General features: G+C 36.6%; 1 protein-coding gene across 10 annotated transcripts in view; it reads right to left on the reverse strand.

The window, feature by feature from the left end:
* Window positions 1-15,575, reverse strand: part of CCSER2 (coiled-coil serine rich protein 2) — a 170,037-nt gene extending 154,462 nt beyond the window's left edge. For 7 of the 10 annotated variants that reach the window (XM_016130170.2, XM_016130166.2, XM_016130172.2 and 4 more), the window contains exons 1-2: window positions 15,372-15,575; window positions 12,291-12,326 (exon numbers count right to left, since the gene is read on the reverse strand). The gene's annotated coding sequence lies outside the window, so the exon portion shown is untranslated. Of the gene's footprint in view, window positions 1-10,604; window positions 10,701-10,856; window positions 11,830-12,290; window positions 12,327-15,371 lie in introns of those variants that run through there. The other 3 variants (XM_016130167.2, XM_036223583.1, XM_016130168.2) reach the window with 3 other exon arrangements.
* Window positions 15,576-21,624: the final 6,049 nt, after the last annotated feature.

Consider the following 21,624-nt stretch of genomic DNA (forward strand, 5'->3'; position numbering starts at 1 on the left):
TAGATATGATGATGGACTAATAAGCAGGCTGAAGTAGATGGATAGAAAGCAATAGAAGAATTCAAGATGCATGGGGGAAGATAGGAGCTACAGCTCTTAGTGATGGGTTAAATGCAAGAAATGAGGGAAAAGGTAAAGACAGAAATCAAGAATGACTTCCAGGTTTTGGGCCTGAAAAACTTATCAAATGGTGCTACCATTTTCTTAGATGGAAAGACCAGGGGAGACACAGATGCGAAGTAAAAGAGAATCCAACTTTAAGTCTCCATGATTTTTTTTGGACCATTAATACAAAATTTCTACCAAAATATCTCATGATTGACTCTGCTCTTTAAAAGGCAGTCTGTGGAAGGGGTAAAGGAAACTTGGTCAATTGAAAAAAAAAAACTGAATACAAATGGTAAATTATTGTATCAATGTTAAATTCAGTCAAATCCATACTGTACAGTGGTTACATTAAAAAAAATCCATATTCTTAGGAAACACATATGGAAGTATACATTTAGGGGTAAAGTGTCATGATGCATGCAACTTATTCTCAAATGCTTGGCATGTGTGCGTGTGTAAAGCAGGGAGGGAGGGAGAGAGAGAGGGAAGGAAAGAGAGAGACACCGAGACCATGGATATATATATAGACACCGAGACCATGGATATATATATAAGCCTATACATATACATATGCAAGAAAGAGAGCGAATGGCATAAAATATTAGCAACACATGAATCTGAATAAAGCTAATCAGATATTGTTTGCACTACTCTTATTCTTATAACTTTTCTGACTATGGAATTATTTTTAAATTTAAAAAATATATATATAATTAAAAAGTCCGTCTTGGACTTCTCTTATTTATGCTATCTTGAATTCTTTTCAACCCATCTCATATGTATTTCCCCACAACTAGCCATCTTGTCTTTACTGTTACCCAGAGCAGTGTCCCCACTAGGGAGACAAGAAGCATACACAATTGCTCTATACAGATGGCATGACAAGAGATGGTTATAACAACAGACTTCTTGCAATTTGCAGTCTCACATGAATGTACAATGTCTGTATCTCTGTTCCCTTGAATGTACTATGTCCTATGTCCTGATCTATATCAGGCTGCTAGATGACAGCTCTTTGATTTTATATTTTCACTTTTCATATAATATATAACAATAAATCTCACTGTAGAATTAACAAGCTTGTGTGGCATCTGCCTCAGTTAAGTACTCCTCCTATGTGCTGCCTTACCTGGGAGCTCCTCAAGAAGAAGAGACCGCAACATATTTGATTTTTAAATTTCTAAAGACTACCATAATATGTAGAAAAGATAATCAATAAACACTATTGAGTGAAGAAAAGTTACTGAAAAAAATCTAAATATGTTATAACTGAAGTTCTACTAAAAGGTTTAGCAGTACATGAGTCTTACTCTAATTCCATATCAAAAGAGACATAACATCTAGAGGTTGCTGATAAAGAACTGAAAATGCCAATAAATATGCAAAATCCCAAAATTGTGTTTACCTCCATGACACGAATAATTACAATTTTATAAAATATAATTGACAAAAAGTCAAAAGGTATCAGCCTAAGGCCTGAGAATCAACCACACCTTCAAATCAAAGTACATTTATATTTAACCTATACTAGTGACTAGTCATTACAACGCAAGGAACACTTCACTGACAAGAACATGCACTTCATAATATTCTAGACAGAACTTTGCTCTCTATTTTCAAAGAATCTTTAAGTAAAATTATGTAAGGTAAGAATATTCTACTTAGTAAACCAATAAAAACTAATCATTTTATTCTGAGAGATTTTCAAATGTTACAATTAAACTTGCCAAAGAGAATGTGATTAAATGAGAATATACATAAAGTACTGCAAAAACAAAGCTATAAAGCAGAAAAGTATCTTTGCTGAAAATGATTATATGGTAACACTATCAAATACCGAATGCTTAAAGGATACTTCTGAGCTTGCAAGATTAACAAAATTTAGGTAAATCCCTAGTAGGACCTGATCTTCTTGGCACCTAGAAAGGGCAGAATCCCAGAGATTCAAATCCAAATAAAACGCATCACTGTCAACTTGTCGTTTTAGCCCCTTAAGAAATAGCTCTTTCTCTATTTCATACGCAGTACAAGTCTACTTGTGATTTATGACTGTTTCTCTCCTGACTCAATGACAGCTCCCAGATACTTGGCACGTAATCTGTGTGCTGCCCAAAGTTACTGCTCTGGACTCAATTAGAGTTTGCCCAAATGCTGCACATCTCATCTGCAGAATGGCAGGCAGCCCAACTCAGCCATTAGATCTTTGGCAATAATGAGCATGTGCCTCTAACCACCCTCTTCAGCCCTCTCCTATTCTGAACAGAAAAATATAATGTTCCTACTTAGCTGGGTACTCTACCTACATTCTTGCTGTCCATTCTCCTAGTTGCCTTTAGGTCTTCCCAATTCATGAAATACAATGTGCATGTCAATTTGCAATAATTCTGAAATCCATCCTATCTTCTCTAACACTACCTTATTTCTTAATCTAGAATCTTACCATCTCTAGCCAGTATTCTAATATGTGTCCTTAATTCCCTACCTTCTGTTTCTTCCCCTTCAATCCATCCTTTATATTTACCCCAGAGTTAATAATTGAAATTGTAAATCTGATCATGTCGCTCTTCTATTTAAATCCTTCAGTGACCCTCCAAAGAACAAATGTCATATAACCGTACTAACAACAGCAGAATCCTATTGAGCAGTTGTGTGCCAAGTACCTAGATTACCACATTTAAATCCAACAGCGACCCTATAGTGTAATTATTTTTATTATTCTTAGTTTGCAGATTTAAGGAAATTAAAACTTGGAGAAATCACAATCTGTCCATAGACACACAAACAGTAAGCAAATGCAACTAACATTACAAATGCTTTTAAAATTTGGCTTTGGTATTCCTTTGCAGCTGCTCTTTCCCACCACTAACCCAACAAACACTTCCTTCTACTCACACCAAACCTCCCAAGGATCCACAACCATAGTATACGGTCTTTCAGGACTCTTTACCAGACCACACACTACTCCCTAGGCTCAAAATGCCACTCATCTACCTTGGCCCATCTTATGAACTCCCTATGAAAGCTTTTTTCTTCTTTCTCACCTCCTCCGCCACAGGGGAGCTCCTAGGCAGAACAATATAAACCAAAATGATATACCCAATTTCAATTTCAAAACAGTGCCATACAGAATGTTCAAATAAATCTTCCAAGGAAACATTCAAGTGAGAATGTAGTGCCAGCCTCATAAACTCTATATTCATCAGAAAATGAATAAAGATCAATATAGCCAACATCAAAAGCTAATATAAACACTTAATATTTTTACAAAATATTCGCAATAAATAAAATTTAATTATTTTGAAATGTGTTAAGTCATTTAGAATATAAGGAACTCAAGTTTTAAAGTACTTTATTCTGCAAATTTTTTAAATGTTACAAGCAAGACAAAGTCTATCTAAAATCTACTATCTTAAAACCAAGAAAAAGTTCAAGAAACTAAGAGCACTTCTATGGCTATATCTGGGTTCAGAAAATAATGATTTTGCACTAAATAGCTTGTGCTTACAAAACACATTAGATGATGTGGAGATATACTGATTAAGTTACCACATAATGTAGTGTTGGCACATCAGGCCAGCATCTTCCAGGAACATGCATAATGGTACCAGGAGTCTGGGTATTAACTGACAGTTAAACAACATCTCTTCAAAGCACTACTCAAATATATCAGCTTACAATTCCCCACACTAAAGCTCTCATTTTTGTCTATTCAGTCTCAAGATCTTCCTGTAGTTAACTGCTTTTAACTGGCATTTGGACACAAAACTCCAAGCATCACTTTCAAACTTTTAATTTCTTTTCTAGCTCATTAAGAAAATCTCCTATAAGATCATTTCTGGCACTTATCTCAGACAGACTTCTGTTTCTATATATTTTTTCTTGTTTTTCCCCTCTAATCCTTATAAATCATATTCTTAATCCTTAGGCAATTTCTTGTAAAAAGTATAAACTATTTCTTAATAATGTCATTTAATAAAAATATTTAGGAAATTGATTTAATAGATACACAAGGATTAGTCTATAATTCAAGCACTATTCTAGTGTGGCAGGCCCAAAACTATTTGCCTTTGGCATTTCTACTCCATTTGGCATTTCTATTATATTCTAATATAACCAACATGCATTTCCCATAGAATATCCAGGACCAGGCAGAAGACTTAGTTTAAAGGGGCTTTTTCCAATGGTCTACTAAGGGTTTTAGAGCCTGGGTCAAGGAAACAGTAAAGGAAATGGAGAGGAAACAGCTCCATCAGCGGACCTTGGCAGCTAATGGAAAATGTGATATAGGAGAATAGAAGCCAAGATGATTCCTGGGTTTCTAATTTAGGTAACTGAGTGACTGGCAGCATCATCAATCAAGAAGAAAAATGAGGTGAGTTCATGGGTCTGGAAAAGACCATGTGCTTAATTTCTGACATTCTAAGTTTCAGGTTTTCTACTGGGCAATCAGATGGGCATTCTAAGGAGCAAACCTAAGGACTGGAGTACTTAAGATGAAAACAGGCTGAGGAAATGAACACAAAAAGGTGATAATGAAAAACAATATGTATCACAAAAGCACAACAAAATGAAGACAAAATGAGGTCAGCCTGAAACTCCAGGAAACATGAATGTTAAGGAATAGGAGTCAGTAAAGACAGTTGAAAAGAATATGTTAAGAAAGAGAAACAGAAGAGAGTGATGTCATGAAGACGAGAAGAGAGAATGTTAAGAATATGGTCATGATCATATAAAAGGTTCAGAATGGGTTTACCAATCAGGAACTAATCCAAGGATAGATACAATTTCAGTTAGTAGAGGAAGCAAGAGTAAAAACATTGCTGAAAGGGGGAATGGCTCAAACAAACAAGGCAAAAAAAGGAAAAGTGTGAAGTGTGTTTAGAACAGAATGTAGAAGAGGTTCACTGACATGGAAAGTTCATATAGCAGAAGACAAGAAAGAAGCCTAGGTCAAAGGCTTTGCATTCCAGATTTTTTTCTGTTTTGGACTTTATTCTGTAAGCAGGAAGATCAAAGATATGTAGCTTTTTTTGTCTTTTTCAGGTGACTACTCTAGTGACAGTGTCCATGATGAACTGGAATGACAAGAGAAGGCAGGGCAAACTATTAAGTTTCCTAAAATTATCTAAATGAGGGCCTGAAAGAGGTTGGCAGCAGCCAAAGTAAGAATTAAGTGATACAAAGAGATATTCTCTACTTCTAGGGTGCCCTAGATAGTCCACTATTACTATATTATTATACTTATCACATTGTATCATAATCCTTTGTGGACTGGGACCCTCTCTTATTCAGCCTTTCACCATTAGTACTAACAAATCAGGAACACAAGTATTGGCCAAAAAATATTTGTTGAATTATAATAGAACTCAGTAATGATAAGATATAGAAGTGACACAAAGATACTGCAGAAGAACCTAAGTAACTTAGAAGACAGTGATACAGAAAGCACTAAAAGAGAAGTCATGATCAAGTTTAGGGCACAAGTTCAAGACATGTTTAGGGTGAGGAGTATCTAAGGCCAATATCCAAATAGAAATACCAGAGAAAATAATAAAACTACAGAAGAAAAAAATATTCAGATATTTAAACAAAAATAGACACTTGAAATATATAATGAAATCATCAATAAACCTCATTATTTGCTCATAAGAACAAATGTTTAATAAAATGTCAATTTCCTAAGACACTTTGGGTTATGATTGTCTTTAAGCATGACATCTGAATTGCTCATTTGTATATTCTGTACAAATTAAATTGATGTAAAAGCCCAATTAAATGGATCAATCAAAACTAGGTCAATGTTGAGTAATTATTTGCTTTACTCAATTACTCATTCAACTAAATGTATTGAGTGATTATATGTTTGTGTTGGGGTAAGTAGGACTACACACAAAACCAAATAGAAGAAAATACAGCAAATACTACAATTAAATAACTGCAAATGTTATAAAAACACAGAGAACAGAGAATATAATGGAGGATAGGTACAGGAATCATCATAAAATATGCCTAATAGCTTTCCTAGAAAATGAGACATCTATATTGAGCTTTTCATAAGATGAAGTGTTTTAACAAGATGGCTAAGAAGTTGATGGAAAAAAGGAATAGTATGTGCAAAAGCATAGAGATGTCAAAGAGTTTCTCATCACCATGGAATCATGACAGAAGGTGAGGGCCAAAGCTCATGGTAAGAAACATGAGATGTACATTAGAACCATCTAGGAAGCACTCCAGATTCCCAAAGGCAAGTATAGGTAAGAGGTAAGCCAAAAACAAAAGAGGGCGAATTAATTTCTACAGACAACAGGGAGCCACAGAAGATTTTTAAGCAATAATACAACCTGATTGGATCTGTGTTTCAGAAATCCAAAGTCTGTAGCATGCATCAGTGGCTAAGGGAAGAAAATCTGAAGGAAGACTAATGAAGAAGATCAAGAAACAACTACAGTGATGCTCGAGCACTAAACATTGACAACCACTTACTCAAACACAAGTGAACCACAGAAAGAGGCACAAAGTGCTACAGCTGTAATTATGAGCTTTCAGCATAAGTTTCTAAACTCATCTCAAATAGCAACTCCATTATCAGAAGCAATTATAGTAAAAGTGTGGCCAGGTATATTAGAAAAAAAGGAAAAAGAGTGGCCATCAAATTTTCCCCTTGAAAGTTCTACATTTATAGTTCAATTAAAAAGTATTTTTTAATATTTTTTTCTTTTTTAAAAAGGTACTTATAGTAAAACTACAATGTCAGAGATTATGAAATAAAAAATTATAATCTACCATAGGGCAAGCACTATGCAAAACTGCTGAGGATAATAAAAAGATAAAAGTTACCAGAAAAAAATAGGTTAGCAAAAGACTAAAAAGACCATTTAACCCACTTCCCAATAATTCATAAAAAATGTGCTGCCGACATATAAAAACTACAATTTTAAACTGATGAAAATTCACCAAATTGAGTGGAGATGTTCTTTAACACCTCTCCCCACTAGCCAACATCTTCACATCTTCACTTGAAAGAAATAGGTTAGTATATAATATATATGATAATTATAGATTAGGATAAAACCAATTTCTTTTATTTTGCAAAGAAGTGGTTCTTGTAATTTTTTCTCTCTCAGATCATTCCAACAGTAACAAATACTTTCTATTTATACATATATACTAGAAAAGTGCCTACCTTAAAAAAAAAAAAAAAATCCTTGACTCCACAGCCCCTCCAGCTATCACCCTGCTTTTCTCAGCTTCGACTTATAGCAAACTCCTTAAAAGGACTAGCTGTCTACAATTCCCCTCCGACAATTATTTCTTAAACCCACCCCCAATCAAGTTTCAGCTCCTCCACTCCACCAGGAACTTGTTAAGATTACCAATGATTTTCATATTGTTAATCTAACAGTCATATTTTAGTAATAGCATCTGATGCAACTGTTAAATTTCTTCCTCCTTAAAACATTTCGCTTGGCTTCAATCGCTGTTAATTCTCCTCCTCCATCTCTGGGGTGCTTCTTAGTCTTCTTTGCTAGCTTTAGCTCTAACTCTCCCTTCTCCCTGTCCTCCCCTCCAAAAAAAATTACAGAATCCCAAGGCGAAGTCTTTAGACTTCTCCAGCCACACTCACTCCCCAAACTAACTTAACCCATTCTAAAATCTCTATGCCTAATACTGGAAATTTATATCTCCATCCCAGACCTCTGTCGTGAACTGCAGACTCATGTGTACCCAGCTGCCTAGACAATATCACTACTTGGAATGCTACTTTAACATGTCCCAAACTGAAATTGTTTCCTCCTAAAAATCTGCTTATTCTACAGCTTTCCCATTTCAATAAATGGAAACTCCAGTCTTCCAGCCAAAACCCGTAGCCCATATCCAATCCACCAACAAATTCTGTTAGCTCTGCCTTCAAAATGTCTACAGAATGTGAGCACGTCTCCCAATCTTTACCTAAAATCACCATCGTCTCCCACTCAGGACTAATGCTGGAGCATGCTAAAGGATTTCCTTATGCTCTGCCTCTGACATTTTCTAAACGACAGCTGAGAGGTCTATTTAAAACAACCCAAAATGTATAAATGGCTTCCCACCTTCAGGTTAAAAGCCAAACTCCTACCGGCCTATAACACATATGATCTATTATGTGCCCTTCTCCCATTCCCCCACGCTCCACTTCCACTTGTCTTCCACCAATCACTTCCTTCAATGCCGCTACTGAGCTACTTACCACTCCTCAAAAAGGACATTTGTAGTCTTGCTCCATCTTCAAATGCTTTCTTCCCTAATATGTGTGCAAATTAGATGACAATTTCACTTCTTCCACATTATCTCCTCAAATATCATTCCTCACTGCAGCTCTCTCTGACCATCTTACATAAAACAGCAGCATCCCCCTCACGTCTTCTTTCCCCCTTATTCTGCTTTGTTTCTCTCCATAGCACTACAATTGCTGACATTACATATATATTTACTTCCTATATGCTGTCATTCAAATGTAAGTTTCACAGGGTAGAAAATATGTTTTCCTCAGTGCACTATTACTAGCAAGTGCTCTGTGGGTATTTCTTGCATGGATGGATGAGGGAATAAGGAAACTCCAGGCTCAGTATCTGATCTCAAAGCTTGGGTTGAGGGAATTTACAGCATGTAACTAAAATCGTGGTAAGACGCTGATGGAAAGAGTGGCCACAAAAAAAGGCAGTCTAAAATCTAGCTGATGCCAATAATAAATAAGGGTTGACAAGTCCAGACTATCTTAAAATGAAGAAAATAAACCTGAGAAAAAATTTTAAATAAAAATAAAAGGAAGAATTTTAAAAAAGGCCATCCCTGCCTCCTCACTCCCTAGCTTACTAACTCAGGCCAAAAAATCATCAGATCCATTCTATACACTCAAATAGCTGTGAGGAAGAGTTCTTGCTTTTCTAAGCTATGATCTTCAGAAAAAATTGTAACTCCCAGCCCCAACATTAGCTGCCAAGACATAATGGTCAGAGAAAGCTCTCGAATTTCCCCAAAGCACTCAAGCTGCAACCATTAATAAGATGACAACAACAATTCAAAGTAACTTCTGGTATCTGCTATCTTTGTTGCCCCTAGTGTATTCACTAAGGGCTCAGGCATCAAAGATTCTGATATCTTGGTACAGGGGTAGAGATATGAGACAGAGACAGAGAGTGAATTTAAAGAAACAGGACCTAGATTTTTTGCATTGTAAACAGAGGTAGATAGCCAGGGAATTGAAAGCACCTACTCACCTACTAAGATATGTCACCTGGATCTTTCAGTACCAAACACCAAAGAAGACACCAAAACAGAGATCACAGAAGGACCAAAACCCTGAGCTATCCAGCATTCCTCAGCTAAAGAGCTGTATTACATCTTCCATTCCCACACATGAAACTGAAAATATGAGGTAGGAGGCCATGCCAAACTGTATAGCTAGGAGCAGTGATTAGGGAGAGGAATCTGGTGACAGATACAAAAAGAAAGGGAGAAGAGGAGTAATTATCCACTTTCTTTTCTTTTTCCTTCCCATTGTACTTACCAAGTACAAAAACTGAGCAGATGAAAACTGGGAAGGAGAAGGCAGAGTGAAGGGTAAGGATGCTCTGTAGAAAATAGTAGCAGAAGAAATCAAGCACAAATTCCTTTTCTAAGTGATTCTTTGAAAAACAGACATATGAAGTTAGGAACTCAGCAAGAAAACTTAAAACAAGCCCACACACCTTAGATAACTATAGAATTACACAAAGAGAACAGAAATTCTTAAATATTTGAAATGATGATCCTGGGGCATTGTTAAAACCAACAATCCTCAAAAATGACCCAACCATATTTAAACTCATCTACTGATTAACATGGAAAAGTAAACAGGTGAAAATTTCAGCTTTCATGGACCCAGGCTTTAAGAATCCCCTGGCTTCTCAGTGGTGCCAAATCTCAAAATAACCAATTAGAAGTCTTGAAGTCAGAGAAGAAACTCTGGGGGCATTCAAAAGCAATCGACTTAGCAGAGTAGAACTGAAAACTCAGAAATTACACCCAACATACCCTGATTGGTCAATTCACTTAAAAAGAAAGGAGGGTTCTGATTGGTTGCTCTCATTAGGCTGAGTCAAGCCCCAGCATCAGTACCCATAGCAAGGAGATGTTAGAGGCTAAAAGAGGCAGGTGGTAAATGAGAAAGGTACTGGCGAGTGGAGGCAGGGCAGTCTGGAATAAAGGAAAGACAACTCAATTGTATACAACCACTGCCCATCATCATCACACATTAGGCCACACCAATCAGAACTGTTTGTAGCCTGAAATGTGGCATTCTGTGCTAATACTGCTCTCTCCTTAATATTCTTCCCCTGATCTGATGCAGATGGCTCTCCCCCTAGTCCTTGACAGCTATCATTTTCTAGAGCTCCTCTTCCTCCATCCATTCTTTGATTTTGGTGATCCAATGTTTCCCACAGGCAGTTCAGTCTCTTGCCCTCTTCCTGTATTACCTCGTGCCTTCTACTCAGTCCATCCTTGACAAGCACATAATCCAGTGGCGGAGGTAGATGTGTCACTAAACTAGGTGCAATACACCACAGCCAAAACTATGAAAGAAATATAACAAAGTACTATGAGCACATATTCATCTGTCATTACCCCATTCAATATTGTCTAAATCAACACTCCAGCTTCCCACTTTCTTTTAAGTCAGTTACTAAGTCCTGTATCTTTCCATTATATCCCCTGATCTCCATATGCACCTTGCAGTTCAGGCTTTGTTTCTCATGTGACTTGTTTCAAACACTGCCGATCAGAAATACAATTCAATATGTTTCCACACTGCCACATCAGCCATCTCCCTAAAAGGTATAACATATCATATCATCCTCTTGCTTTAAAGCACCTAATATCATTCCAATGACTAAGAGATAAAGTTCAAAACCTTAACAGAAAAAAAACAAGATGATAAAATACACTTTCCAAATAGAGTCCTTAAAAAGTAAGCAGACTAAGTTCCAGTTCCACTGCTTTCTAGCTGCTACCTTTGGCAGCTACCTTACCTCTCTAAGTTTTCTCACTTGCAAAATAAGAATAAATAAAGAACCTACCTCTCCTGGGGTTGTTAAAAGGATTAAGTAAGAACCTCCATGCCAAATAACAGCACAGTATCCTGCACTCAATCAATATTAACTATTATCCTGGGATATCTCATCTATGTAAAATGTCTCACTCCCCAAAGGAATCAGACAATCAAAGCCTTACTTTCACATATTTTAGAATGATTAATGGGAAGAGTCAAATCAGAAATAGCCTTCTGGTTAATCCTGAACTAACAAAAACTCCAACTAGCTAAAATATTGCTTTCATGAAAATTTTGGTTTGTCTAAATTTATTATAATTTATTTTTAAAAAGCACTCATTTACTTAAAAAAATAACTAGGTTTTGTTTTGTTTTGCTTCTTATTCAAATCTGAGAAAACAGCAGCAGCTTACCAGTGGAAACTCAGATATTTATAAGAATATGATTCTCTATAGTATAAAATCCATATAAATTCAATCTCGAATGCATATGTAATTTGCTGAAGATATATACATATAACAAAACAAATTCTAGAAGCCTAATAAAAATGTGCCTCAGATAGTGGACATACAGTTATTCAGTCTCACAATCAAAAGACGAACTCACAAAATTTTGTTTAAAAGTCAATGATTTTAATAATTTTAAAAACTACGAAGTCAGCAGAGGGTGGGGGAAGGGAGAGGGGAGAAGGAAATGGGGGAAAGATTTTTTTAAATTAAAATGTCTTCAATTAAAAAAATTTTAAAAAACTGCAAAGTCTACAATAAAAATAATAAAAAAGATCAGAACATATTTCAAGATATTAACATATTTATGATGTCATGTGCTAATAAAAATTAGTGAGACGATTCCAGTAAATTTATGCACAAAGGACAAATCATACAAAGGAGAAAATAAAACTCGAAAAATACTGCATTTGCTTTCCTATTGTAGATAGTGATGTTAGACAGCAGGTACCCTTATACATATTTTTAAAAAACAAACTTTTAAAAACAAAAGCCTATAAAAGTATAATAAAACTGGTAAACCAAGCTGCAGAAGGCAGTGTAAATCAATATAATCTTTCAGAAATAAATTTGGCAATGTATTTCGAAAATGTCAAAAACCTTCATACCTTTTAACTTTGTGATCTCCTTCTTGGGACTTTAGCCTAAAGGAAAGAAGCATAATGAAGGACAGCTATTTATTAACTGCATTACTTGCAAAAGGCAAGGCAACTCAGATGTCCAATAATTAAAAATAAGCAACTCAACTTGTAATACTATATAATTTAAATGTACAAAAACAACTATGAAAGCAAATATTAAACATTACATTTATACTTTAATTATAGCATAAAATTATAATCAGATCCACCACAGTAAGTACACAATTATCAATTTTTTCCCAAAAAACGTATTACATTGAGTAACAAGATAGGCTCATGTCACATACAAACTAGCCACACATGTAATTTTAGCCATGCTATTAGCCAGCTGTAACCCTGTTAAATTAAAATCTCATTTTACCATCAAAATGTAACTGTATGTGGGATCTCCATATGGTGAGCAGAAGCCACTTGTTATGGGGCATTTGGAGAGGGGTCTCCAAGCACTGAGATTAAAAACTATCCCACCAAACAGAATGGTGAAGCTTAGGTTTCTCCTATATCCCCAAATGAATTATCAGGTTTCTCAGCTACTCAAGGGCTCTAAGCCCCTAGGAGTGGCACCTAAGTATTCAACAGCAAGCAGATTTGCTCTCCCTCTGAAAATTGTCAACTTTCCAATGCATCATGGAGTAATAAAAAATACACAAACATTAAATCAGATATGAGATAAAGGCCACTCTAAGTAACCTCCCAGCTTTAGTTGTTTAATGGGTAAAATTTTAAAAGCAGAACGAAATAATCTGTTAATTCTTTCAAGTTCAATATTCTATTAATTTAATAGATTCCCTGTACCAATACATGCCTAAGCCTCTCAAAACCCCCCAGATTGTCAAACAATTATTAAGACTTAGAATTAGAAAACTGGGTGCAAAGGTAAAATACAGGTCAAAAGACCTGGACTGTATGCTAGCTCTGTCCTTTTCTACCTGTATAACCTTGGGCAAACTACTTTGCCCCAAAGTCATAAGATCAAAGCAGCAGCAGTCCTTACTGGCCATGCCCTTTTCTTCTTGCATTAAAACACCTGGTTTCTTGTCATAACCAAGGTTTCACTTCTAACCAGCAACAATAATTTTGACTTCATTCTTGGAATTTAAAAGTACCTTGTTTGTGCATTCATCTTTTCTAAATTTTCTGATATTCAAAGAGGTAATTAATACATGTTGCCTATCTTAAAGCTATAATCAAAATGAGAGCATTTCTCAAAAATTTATTCAATAAATAGTTTTTGAAAACCCATCCACACAACAGTATGTGCTGGAGTTGCAAAGGTCCCTTCCCTTAAGAAGCTCAAAAGTCTGATGGAGACAGACATATAAACAAATCATTAACTACCAACTGACAAATGCTAACTGCATAATGTACAATGTACTATTGGATCAGTCAAGAGTAGCAGGATAAAATGTCTGGACAAGATTCAGAGGTGATATTTTGGTTAAGTCTTGAAAGGCAAGTTGTTTACCAGTTAGAGAAGAATTCTCAACCGAGGGTACAGTGTAAAACCACAAAGGAAGATGTCATCTTCAGAGACATCTAAGTAGTCTTTGTATAGAGAGAAAAGGCAAAATGGCAGAAGATGAAATTAGAAATGTACACAAGTACCAGAAATGTGAAGGACTTGGACTTCTATCAAATAGATTATGGAAAGTCACTCACAAACTTTTAACCATAGAGTCAAAGTCCCCTTCTTCCACCATAACAAAAAAGCTGAGTCAAGGCAATAACCAAAAAAGTGCAGGTATAGCTGTAGAAAGGTAGAATTGTGTTTTGTTTTGTTTTGTTTTTTAAATGCAGAGTTCATGATTTCAGTATGGCTTCTAGCAGTTCCTTACTATGGCATATTAACACAATACTGAAGTAAAATTTTGAATTACAGTTAAAAGATTTAAGAAAGTGTTTTTTTCCCCTACCTAAAGATTATTTTAAATCAATATTGTTGTGAACACTAAAGAAAACAACAAAATACTAAAGAGCTATAATTAAAAGAAGAAAACTGACTTCAGGCAAAATATTTAGAAACGTTTAAATCCTCATCATATATTGATTTCAGGTAAGACATGTTTTGTGCCTATCTTTTGCAGGACAAAACTTTAAAATGTTTTTGGTTAAAGAATTGTCGCCACCACTAAACTCTTTAAACTTGTCTATAAGAAAAAAATTTTAGTGGCTAAATAGGTTCCATTATATTTTAATACTCAGGAAAAAAAAAAAAGAATAACTGTTCAAATAGCTATTGTGAGAAGTCGAAAACTCGATTTATCTCACCTATGGTAGTGAAACATCCACAAGCCAATCTGGGGCCACTAAGAGTCCCTGCATCAGTCATTTCCACACTGCTAAAAAAGGCCTAGTCTTGGAACAGCAAGCCTAATTGGCTGGGTAGCCTACAAAGATGAATTTGCAATTACTGAAATTCAAACTCAAGTTTAGCCACCAACGACTATCTCAAAGCAGTCATTTCTCCTTCTACTCTCACAAAAAAAGGCGGTGTATTATATTTATATATATATATGTATACATAGCAGGCTCCCAAAAAGGAGAGAAAGAGAAGCACCTGAACGGTGTGGTCCAAAGTTTCATCTCAAGATGTGTTTTACGGTGTGCCTTTGTTTTGGCTCAGTAATTTAAAAAATAAAAACATTTTTAAAAACCTGTCATTGGGGCACCCCGGTACTTTCCCCTATCAATCCTCACAGCATCCTGACTCTGAAGTCACTGAATATCTCGGCCTCGCCGAGATTTCTCCTGAGAGAAAGGCGGCAGCCCCAGACACCGACGACTCCTGCGCGCCTGTCATACGGTCTGCAGGCCTGAGGGTGGGGGGCGTCCAGCATCCCAGCTTCAAGACTGTCTCGCCTGAAGCGTCTCGCGGGGGTCTCAAGAGGGTCACCCTACTGGCAAGAGGCCGAAGAACGCTACTGTCTTAACCCGCCTGGACCTGAGTAACCGGACCGCGCCCCCTGCCAGGGCTGTCGCAGAGGCTCGCCCCACCCCGACACCGGCCTCTGCTCCCCCGCCAACCCCCGCCGCGAGCGACGCTCTCACCCTGCGGAGGTTGCGCTGTCTCCTCTGCCGCGGCCCAGCTGCGGCTCGCCCAAGGACCTACGGGCCCAAAGACCGCTGTTGAGGCGAGGAACCACGGGTCACATCCCTGGCGGCCTTGCCGTCCGACTCGCAGCACTCTGCATCGCGTCCGCTGCCTGAGGGAGCGCCGGCCTCCCGAGCCACCCCGCCCCCTCCCTCGGCCGGCGCGCGCCTGGACTCCGCCCTCCAGGGCCCAAGCACCGCGCGCGCGCAGCCCCGCCCCGGGACTCCTGTGCGCAGGCGCGAGCCTCCCCCACTCCCGCTGGGGCTAGACCCCGCCTTCGGACCCGTCCCTGCTGCCTGACTCCGGCCTCGGCCAACCTCTGGCCCCGCCCCTGCCCGCCCGCTTGCCGTTCCAAGGCTCCGCCCCCTCCTCGGCACCCACCCCCATTCCCTGACCTTGCTTCTCTGCCTCCTGACTCAGGTGTTTGCTCCGCCAACTTGTGACGCCAGTCCGGCGGCTGACCCCACCTCTAGGCAGCCGTGTGGACTAACATTTGCTGTTGACCTGAGTCAATCATGTCAACTCCACCTCCTAACCCAGAAAATTGAGAAGTAGTTTGAGCTGTGGAACTGATATATGCTCCTCTCCCTTCTTTTGTTGATTTGGACACCTCCAGCTTTTTGTATTTGCAAGGCCTTCCCTTTTCCTTGCCTTCCAGTGCTTTAGGGTATGTCTGAACCAAACACCCTGCTTACCATGCCACAATAGGAGGAGATCTTGCTGAGCCTTAAGAAAGAAAGGAGCACTCCCAAATGCTGAGATTTGGAGCAACTCCATGGCGCCATCAATCTGGGTGCCTTTTGCCAAGAACCAGGCCCTCTTCGGGGCTTCTATCACCTACAGGACAGCTCCCGCTCATTTCTTGTTTGATGACTGGGCCTGCTTTGAGTGCCCTTACCATGAAGGCCCCCAGGGTCTGGCTGAGTCTTAAACCCCTGGGGATGCCCTCATCTGGCCGGTAGACTAACTGCTCTCTAAAATCCTTGAGGCCACACTTATCAACAGCTAGACTGAAATAACATTTAAGGAGGATTTCTTGGAAAACAGCCACTTCTTCCATGTCTTCAAATCACTGATACTCTAAGGGGAAAGGGAGTATGACTTACCAGATTGAGATGAGAGGACATGCCTGATTTACATAACTACATTTAATTTAATAATATACTTTAATATTTGGAAAATGTGTTATTTTTAATATCAACCCCTAGAGATGATGGAACGATAAGGTGCATGTTTAAAATGTTGCGAAAGACTAGATCTAAACACTACGATTTACCTTTGGGTTAAGTCAGATCATTAGAAAGGCAAACACCACACTGAACTCTTCAACACCCCTCAAGAAGGTCCCTCAAGATCTGCAGTTACTAACACAGGCGTTGGGGTTTATGCCATGAGCTAAACTGAGGGATGATTTGAGAAATGGCTCCCCACAGTTTATCTATGGAAATTGAGCTACATGCTCAACTATGGAAATTGAGCTACATGCTCAACAGTCTCCATATGAGGAACTGGAAAGAAACATCTCTCAATTCCCAATACCTGAAAGACCTATGCTTCTCCAAATTGCTAGGTTATCTTGTGATTCCCTGAACACTTGAGGTGATCATGTTTTATCTTTTCTTTGGCAGCTCTTAAGTAGTAAGTCAACTTTCCCTTCCTCTTCTGCAAAGGTTACTGGGTGCTTACTGTATAAGAATAGTTCCCAGCTTCTTCTAATTTTTCTTTTTGTTATTTTGTCTTTGTCCCAAATTTCAGAATTTCCTTGGTTGTTATCATGTCACATTAATTTTATCAGCTGCGTCAAAGTGTTATATAGAAAAAGGTTAATATTAAATATATACATGTATGTTCTGAGGCTCTGAAGCCTGCTTATAACTGAGGTTAAGGATAAAAGGGCAGACCAAAGTGAGCAGTGGTTCACAAGTTTTAGCATGCACCAGAATATCCTGAGGGGCTTAATAAAACACAAATTGCTAGGTACCACCCCCAGAGTTTCTGATTCAGCAGGAATAGGAAAGGTACCCCAACATTTGCATTTCTAATAAGTTCCCAGGGGAATGATACCCCAGGAACCACACCTTGAAAACCACTGCACTAAAGTACCTCTTCAACAATCTATGCTGCAATCATCCTAATCAGATAGGAGATGACCATCTCCCAGGTACCCTTGAAGGACTGATGAGAGAGAAAGATTCAAGCGTCACAGACTACCCTGTGGACAAATATTACAACTGTGGCAACCTTCAACACAGGCTAAGCAGATGAGATAACAGCTGAGAAGTTCAGGGCATGCCCCCAACCCCATGAGCTGCAGGAGTAGAACAGAAGATGAAGAGTTAGAAGCAGATGGTGTAAAATTCTGTGGTGGGAATGTCTGCAGTTTGATTAACCCTGTTTGTATTTCTCTGGATGGGCTCAGTGGTATCAGAGCAAAGAGACAAGTATTCAGATGATCTTTCAAGATCCAGAATGTCTAAAAGATGAGGCTTCTGATTTATAGATGTCTGTATGGAGATGAGTCTGTACATTTTTTGGTTAGGTAAAAAAAAGTGTCTTCAGTATAAACATAATAGACAAAATGAGAAAAAGACTTGTCTCACAATTCTCATACATACTTAATACAATCACAAAAGCATTTCAGTGTATTTTTCTAACCTTATAGACACCCTTAACATGTTTTATTAGTTTGAAGTTAACATTCCTGGGAACCTTTTGTATATGTCTGAAAGTGTGTACGTATTATTTATTTATTTTTTACTTAAATAATACAAATTTATGATATTTAAAAAGTTGCTCAACATCACTAGTCATGAGGGAAACAAAAATCAAAAGCACAATAAGATATCACTTCGCACCTGTAAGAATTGCTCTTATCTAAAAGAGAAGAGATAACAAGTGCTGGCAAGGATGTAGAGTAAAGAGAACCCTTGTGCACTCTTGGTAGAAATATAAATTGGTGCAGCTACTATGAAAAACAGTATGGAGTTTTCACACACAAAAAAAAATAAAAATGAAAATAAAAAATAAAAATAGAACAATTGTATTATCTAGGAATCCCACATCTGGTTAAAGGAAATGAAATGCTTGAAAAGAAATCTACACCCTAATGTTAACTGGCATTATTGATCATAGCCACGACATGGAAACATGTGTATTGATGGATGAATGGACAAGGAGGATGAGGTACATACACACAATGGAATATTATTCAGCCATTTAATAAAAAAAAAAAGGAAATTCTGCCATTTGTGATGACATGGATAGACCTCAAGGACATTATGCTAAGTGAAATAAGTCAGACAGAGAAAGACAAATACTGTATGTCTCACTTATATAGGTGGAATCTAAAAACAGTCAAATTTATAAAAACAGAGTGGAATGGTGGTTGCCAGGTGGTGGAGGAAATGGTGAAATGTTGGTCAAAGGGTACAAACTTTCAGTTTATAAAATGAATAATTTCTGGAGACTTAATATACAGTATGATGACTATGTACTGTTATTATATACTTGAAATTCACTATGAAATTAGAGCTTTAATATTCTCATGATAACAACAACAAAATGGTACTTATGTGAAGCAAAGGATGTATTAACTAACCTTAATAATTATAGTAGTCATTTTGCGATGCATAAGTGTATCAAATTATCACAACTGTTTACCTTAAATTTAAACAATGTTATGTTTCAAAATTATATCTTTAAAAATCTTGGCTGAAATAATAAATTTATTATTTAAAAATTCGAGTATAAAAAAATAAACTGGCATTTAGAAGTGAAAAAATAATTCTGGAGGTCAAAAGTCATGGGTATCACAAGACTAAATCTTCTGTTGTTTGGTTTCAAAAAATGGACAAAATTTTCTCCCTTTTCATACAGCTATCTGGTTATCTCAACATCATTTATTTAGAAACTAGATCTTTTTGAACAAATGGTGCTGGAACAACCAAAAATCTACATGGAATAAAAAAATCAAACTTGATATCTATCTAAAACTTAAATAAGAAAGTTAACATAACAAAACTTATTGTAAAAGAAAACATAAGAGAAGATGGTCACAATTTAGGATAGGCAATTTTTTTTTTTTGGCAGAACCCAGAAAAGACTAATTACAAAAGAATAAATTGGTAAATTGGACTTCTGCAAAATTAAAAAATATCTATTTATCAAGACTTAGTTGAGAAATTAAATAGGCAAGCCATAGAGTGAGAAACAATATTCATAAGATAATTGTGAATCTGAAAAAAAATCTGTGAATTTGAAAAAATAACTTGTTTTAAGAATATTAGAGAACTCACTCAAGTCAATAATAAAAAGATAAGATACTCAAATTTTTAAATAAACAACAGCCTTGAATAGACTCCATAAAAGAGGGTTTGTGATTGAGCATATAAAAAGATGCTTAACGTCATTAGTCACCAGGGAAATGCAAATCAAAATGAGATACATTTCCCACTCACTCTAATGGCTAAAATTTTTTTAAAGATTGATAACACCAAGTTTTGGGAAAGAATGTAGAGCAATAGGAGCTCTCATACACTGCTGGTGAGAATTTAAAATGGTAGAACCATTGTGAAGCCCATTCAGGCAATTTCTCATAAGTTAAGCATACCCCTGCTCTATGACCTTTTAGCTATTTATTCCAGAGGAATAAAAACATGTCCACAAAATGACAGACAAGAATACTCACAAAGGCCAAAAACTGGAAATAACCACATATTTATGAACAGGTGAGTAGATGAACGAATTGTTATATATTCATAAATGGAATACTAGATCCATTTTAAAAAATATTTTAATAGCACCATTAAAAAGAAATGAACTACTGATACATATAGAAGAAGCCAGGCTCATAATATATGATTTCATTTTTATGAAGTTTTAGAACTGGAAAAATTCAACTATGATGCTAGAAACCAGAACAATAGTTGAATGGTTGGTTGCCTTGGGGGTAGGCATGGGGTGATGTTGAATGAAAAGTAGCAGGAGAAAACTTCCTGGGGTTCTGAAAATGTTATATGTTTTGATTAGCCTAGTGGTTCCACTCATATAAATTTGTCAAAATTCATTGGACTATACTAATAAAATCTATAATTTTGTGTAATAATTATTCCTTAATTTTTTAAAAAATATTTTTTTAAGTCTATTATTTCCTCACTGATTCTAGATGCCGCCTTGGTCATGCATTACCTTTTCAAATGCAATCATGTCTATTTCTGGATTTTTAAATTCTGATCCATTGATTATTCTATATGTTAATGGGCCATTCCCAAAATGTTTTAAATATAGAAGCTGTATAATATATTCTAATGTCTGGTAACTCTCAGGTAAGGTTAGCATTGCTCTATTTTCTATGGGGTTTTTCTGGCTGTTTCTGCTTTTCTACTCTATCAAATACATTTTATAATCAACTTAACTGGCTCAAAAAAAAAACCCATAGTATTTTTATTGGAATTGCTTTGAATTCAACCTCATAGAAATATTTGTGACAACTAACATCACTATGAGGTTGAATCTTCTTTTATAGTTGTCCATCTTTGGAAAATATCTGTGAAATTTATACCTTGCTATTTTGTGTACTATAATAAATGGGGACTTCTTTTCCATTACGTCTTCTATCTTTTCTTTGCATATATGAAGGACTTTGGATTTTATATGCTAATTTGATTAGATGTTTTTGGTACTTTAATAAATTAACTTGTTTGTACTAGTCTTCCCATTAATTCTTTGAGTTTGCCAGATAGATTATCATGTCTTCTGTAAATATAGCCCTGGATAATGCCTCCAACTCTACATTGTATAGAAGAGGACATAGGGACATCACAGTGTTATTCATTACTTTAGCAGAAAAGCTAGAAAGATGCTGACTTTTGAACTACAGTATATATATTTTTATCTTGTTAAGGACATAATATCAATTTCCAGTTTACTGAGTGTTTTGGCTTTTAAAAAAAAGCACAAATAGACATTGAATCTTGTCAAATACCTTTTCCTTGCAAAAATGATGACGTATTAGTGAATTTCCTAATATTGAACTCCTTTGCATTCTTAAAATAGACCTCACTTGATCACAATGCATCTTTTAAAATTGCTGTTAGATTCTATTTTAAGTTTGTTTTGTTTTTCATTTTTTGCATTGAAATTTTTAAGTGAGAGTGGTCTGTGGTTTCCTTTGTATTGGAATAACAATCTTTAGGATTTATTTCAAATAAA

Source organism: Rousettus aegyptiacus, unplaced genomic scaffold (assembly GCF_014176215.1).
Source record: "Rousettus aegyptiacus isolate mRouAeg1 unplaced genomic scaffold, mRouAeg1.p scaffold_m13_p_6, whole genome shotgun sequence".
Classification (NCBI taxonomy): Eukaryota; Metazoa; Chordata; class Mammalia; order Chiroptera; family Pteropodidae; genus Rousettus; species Rousettus aegyptiacus.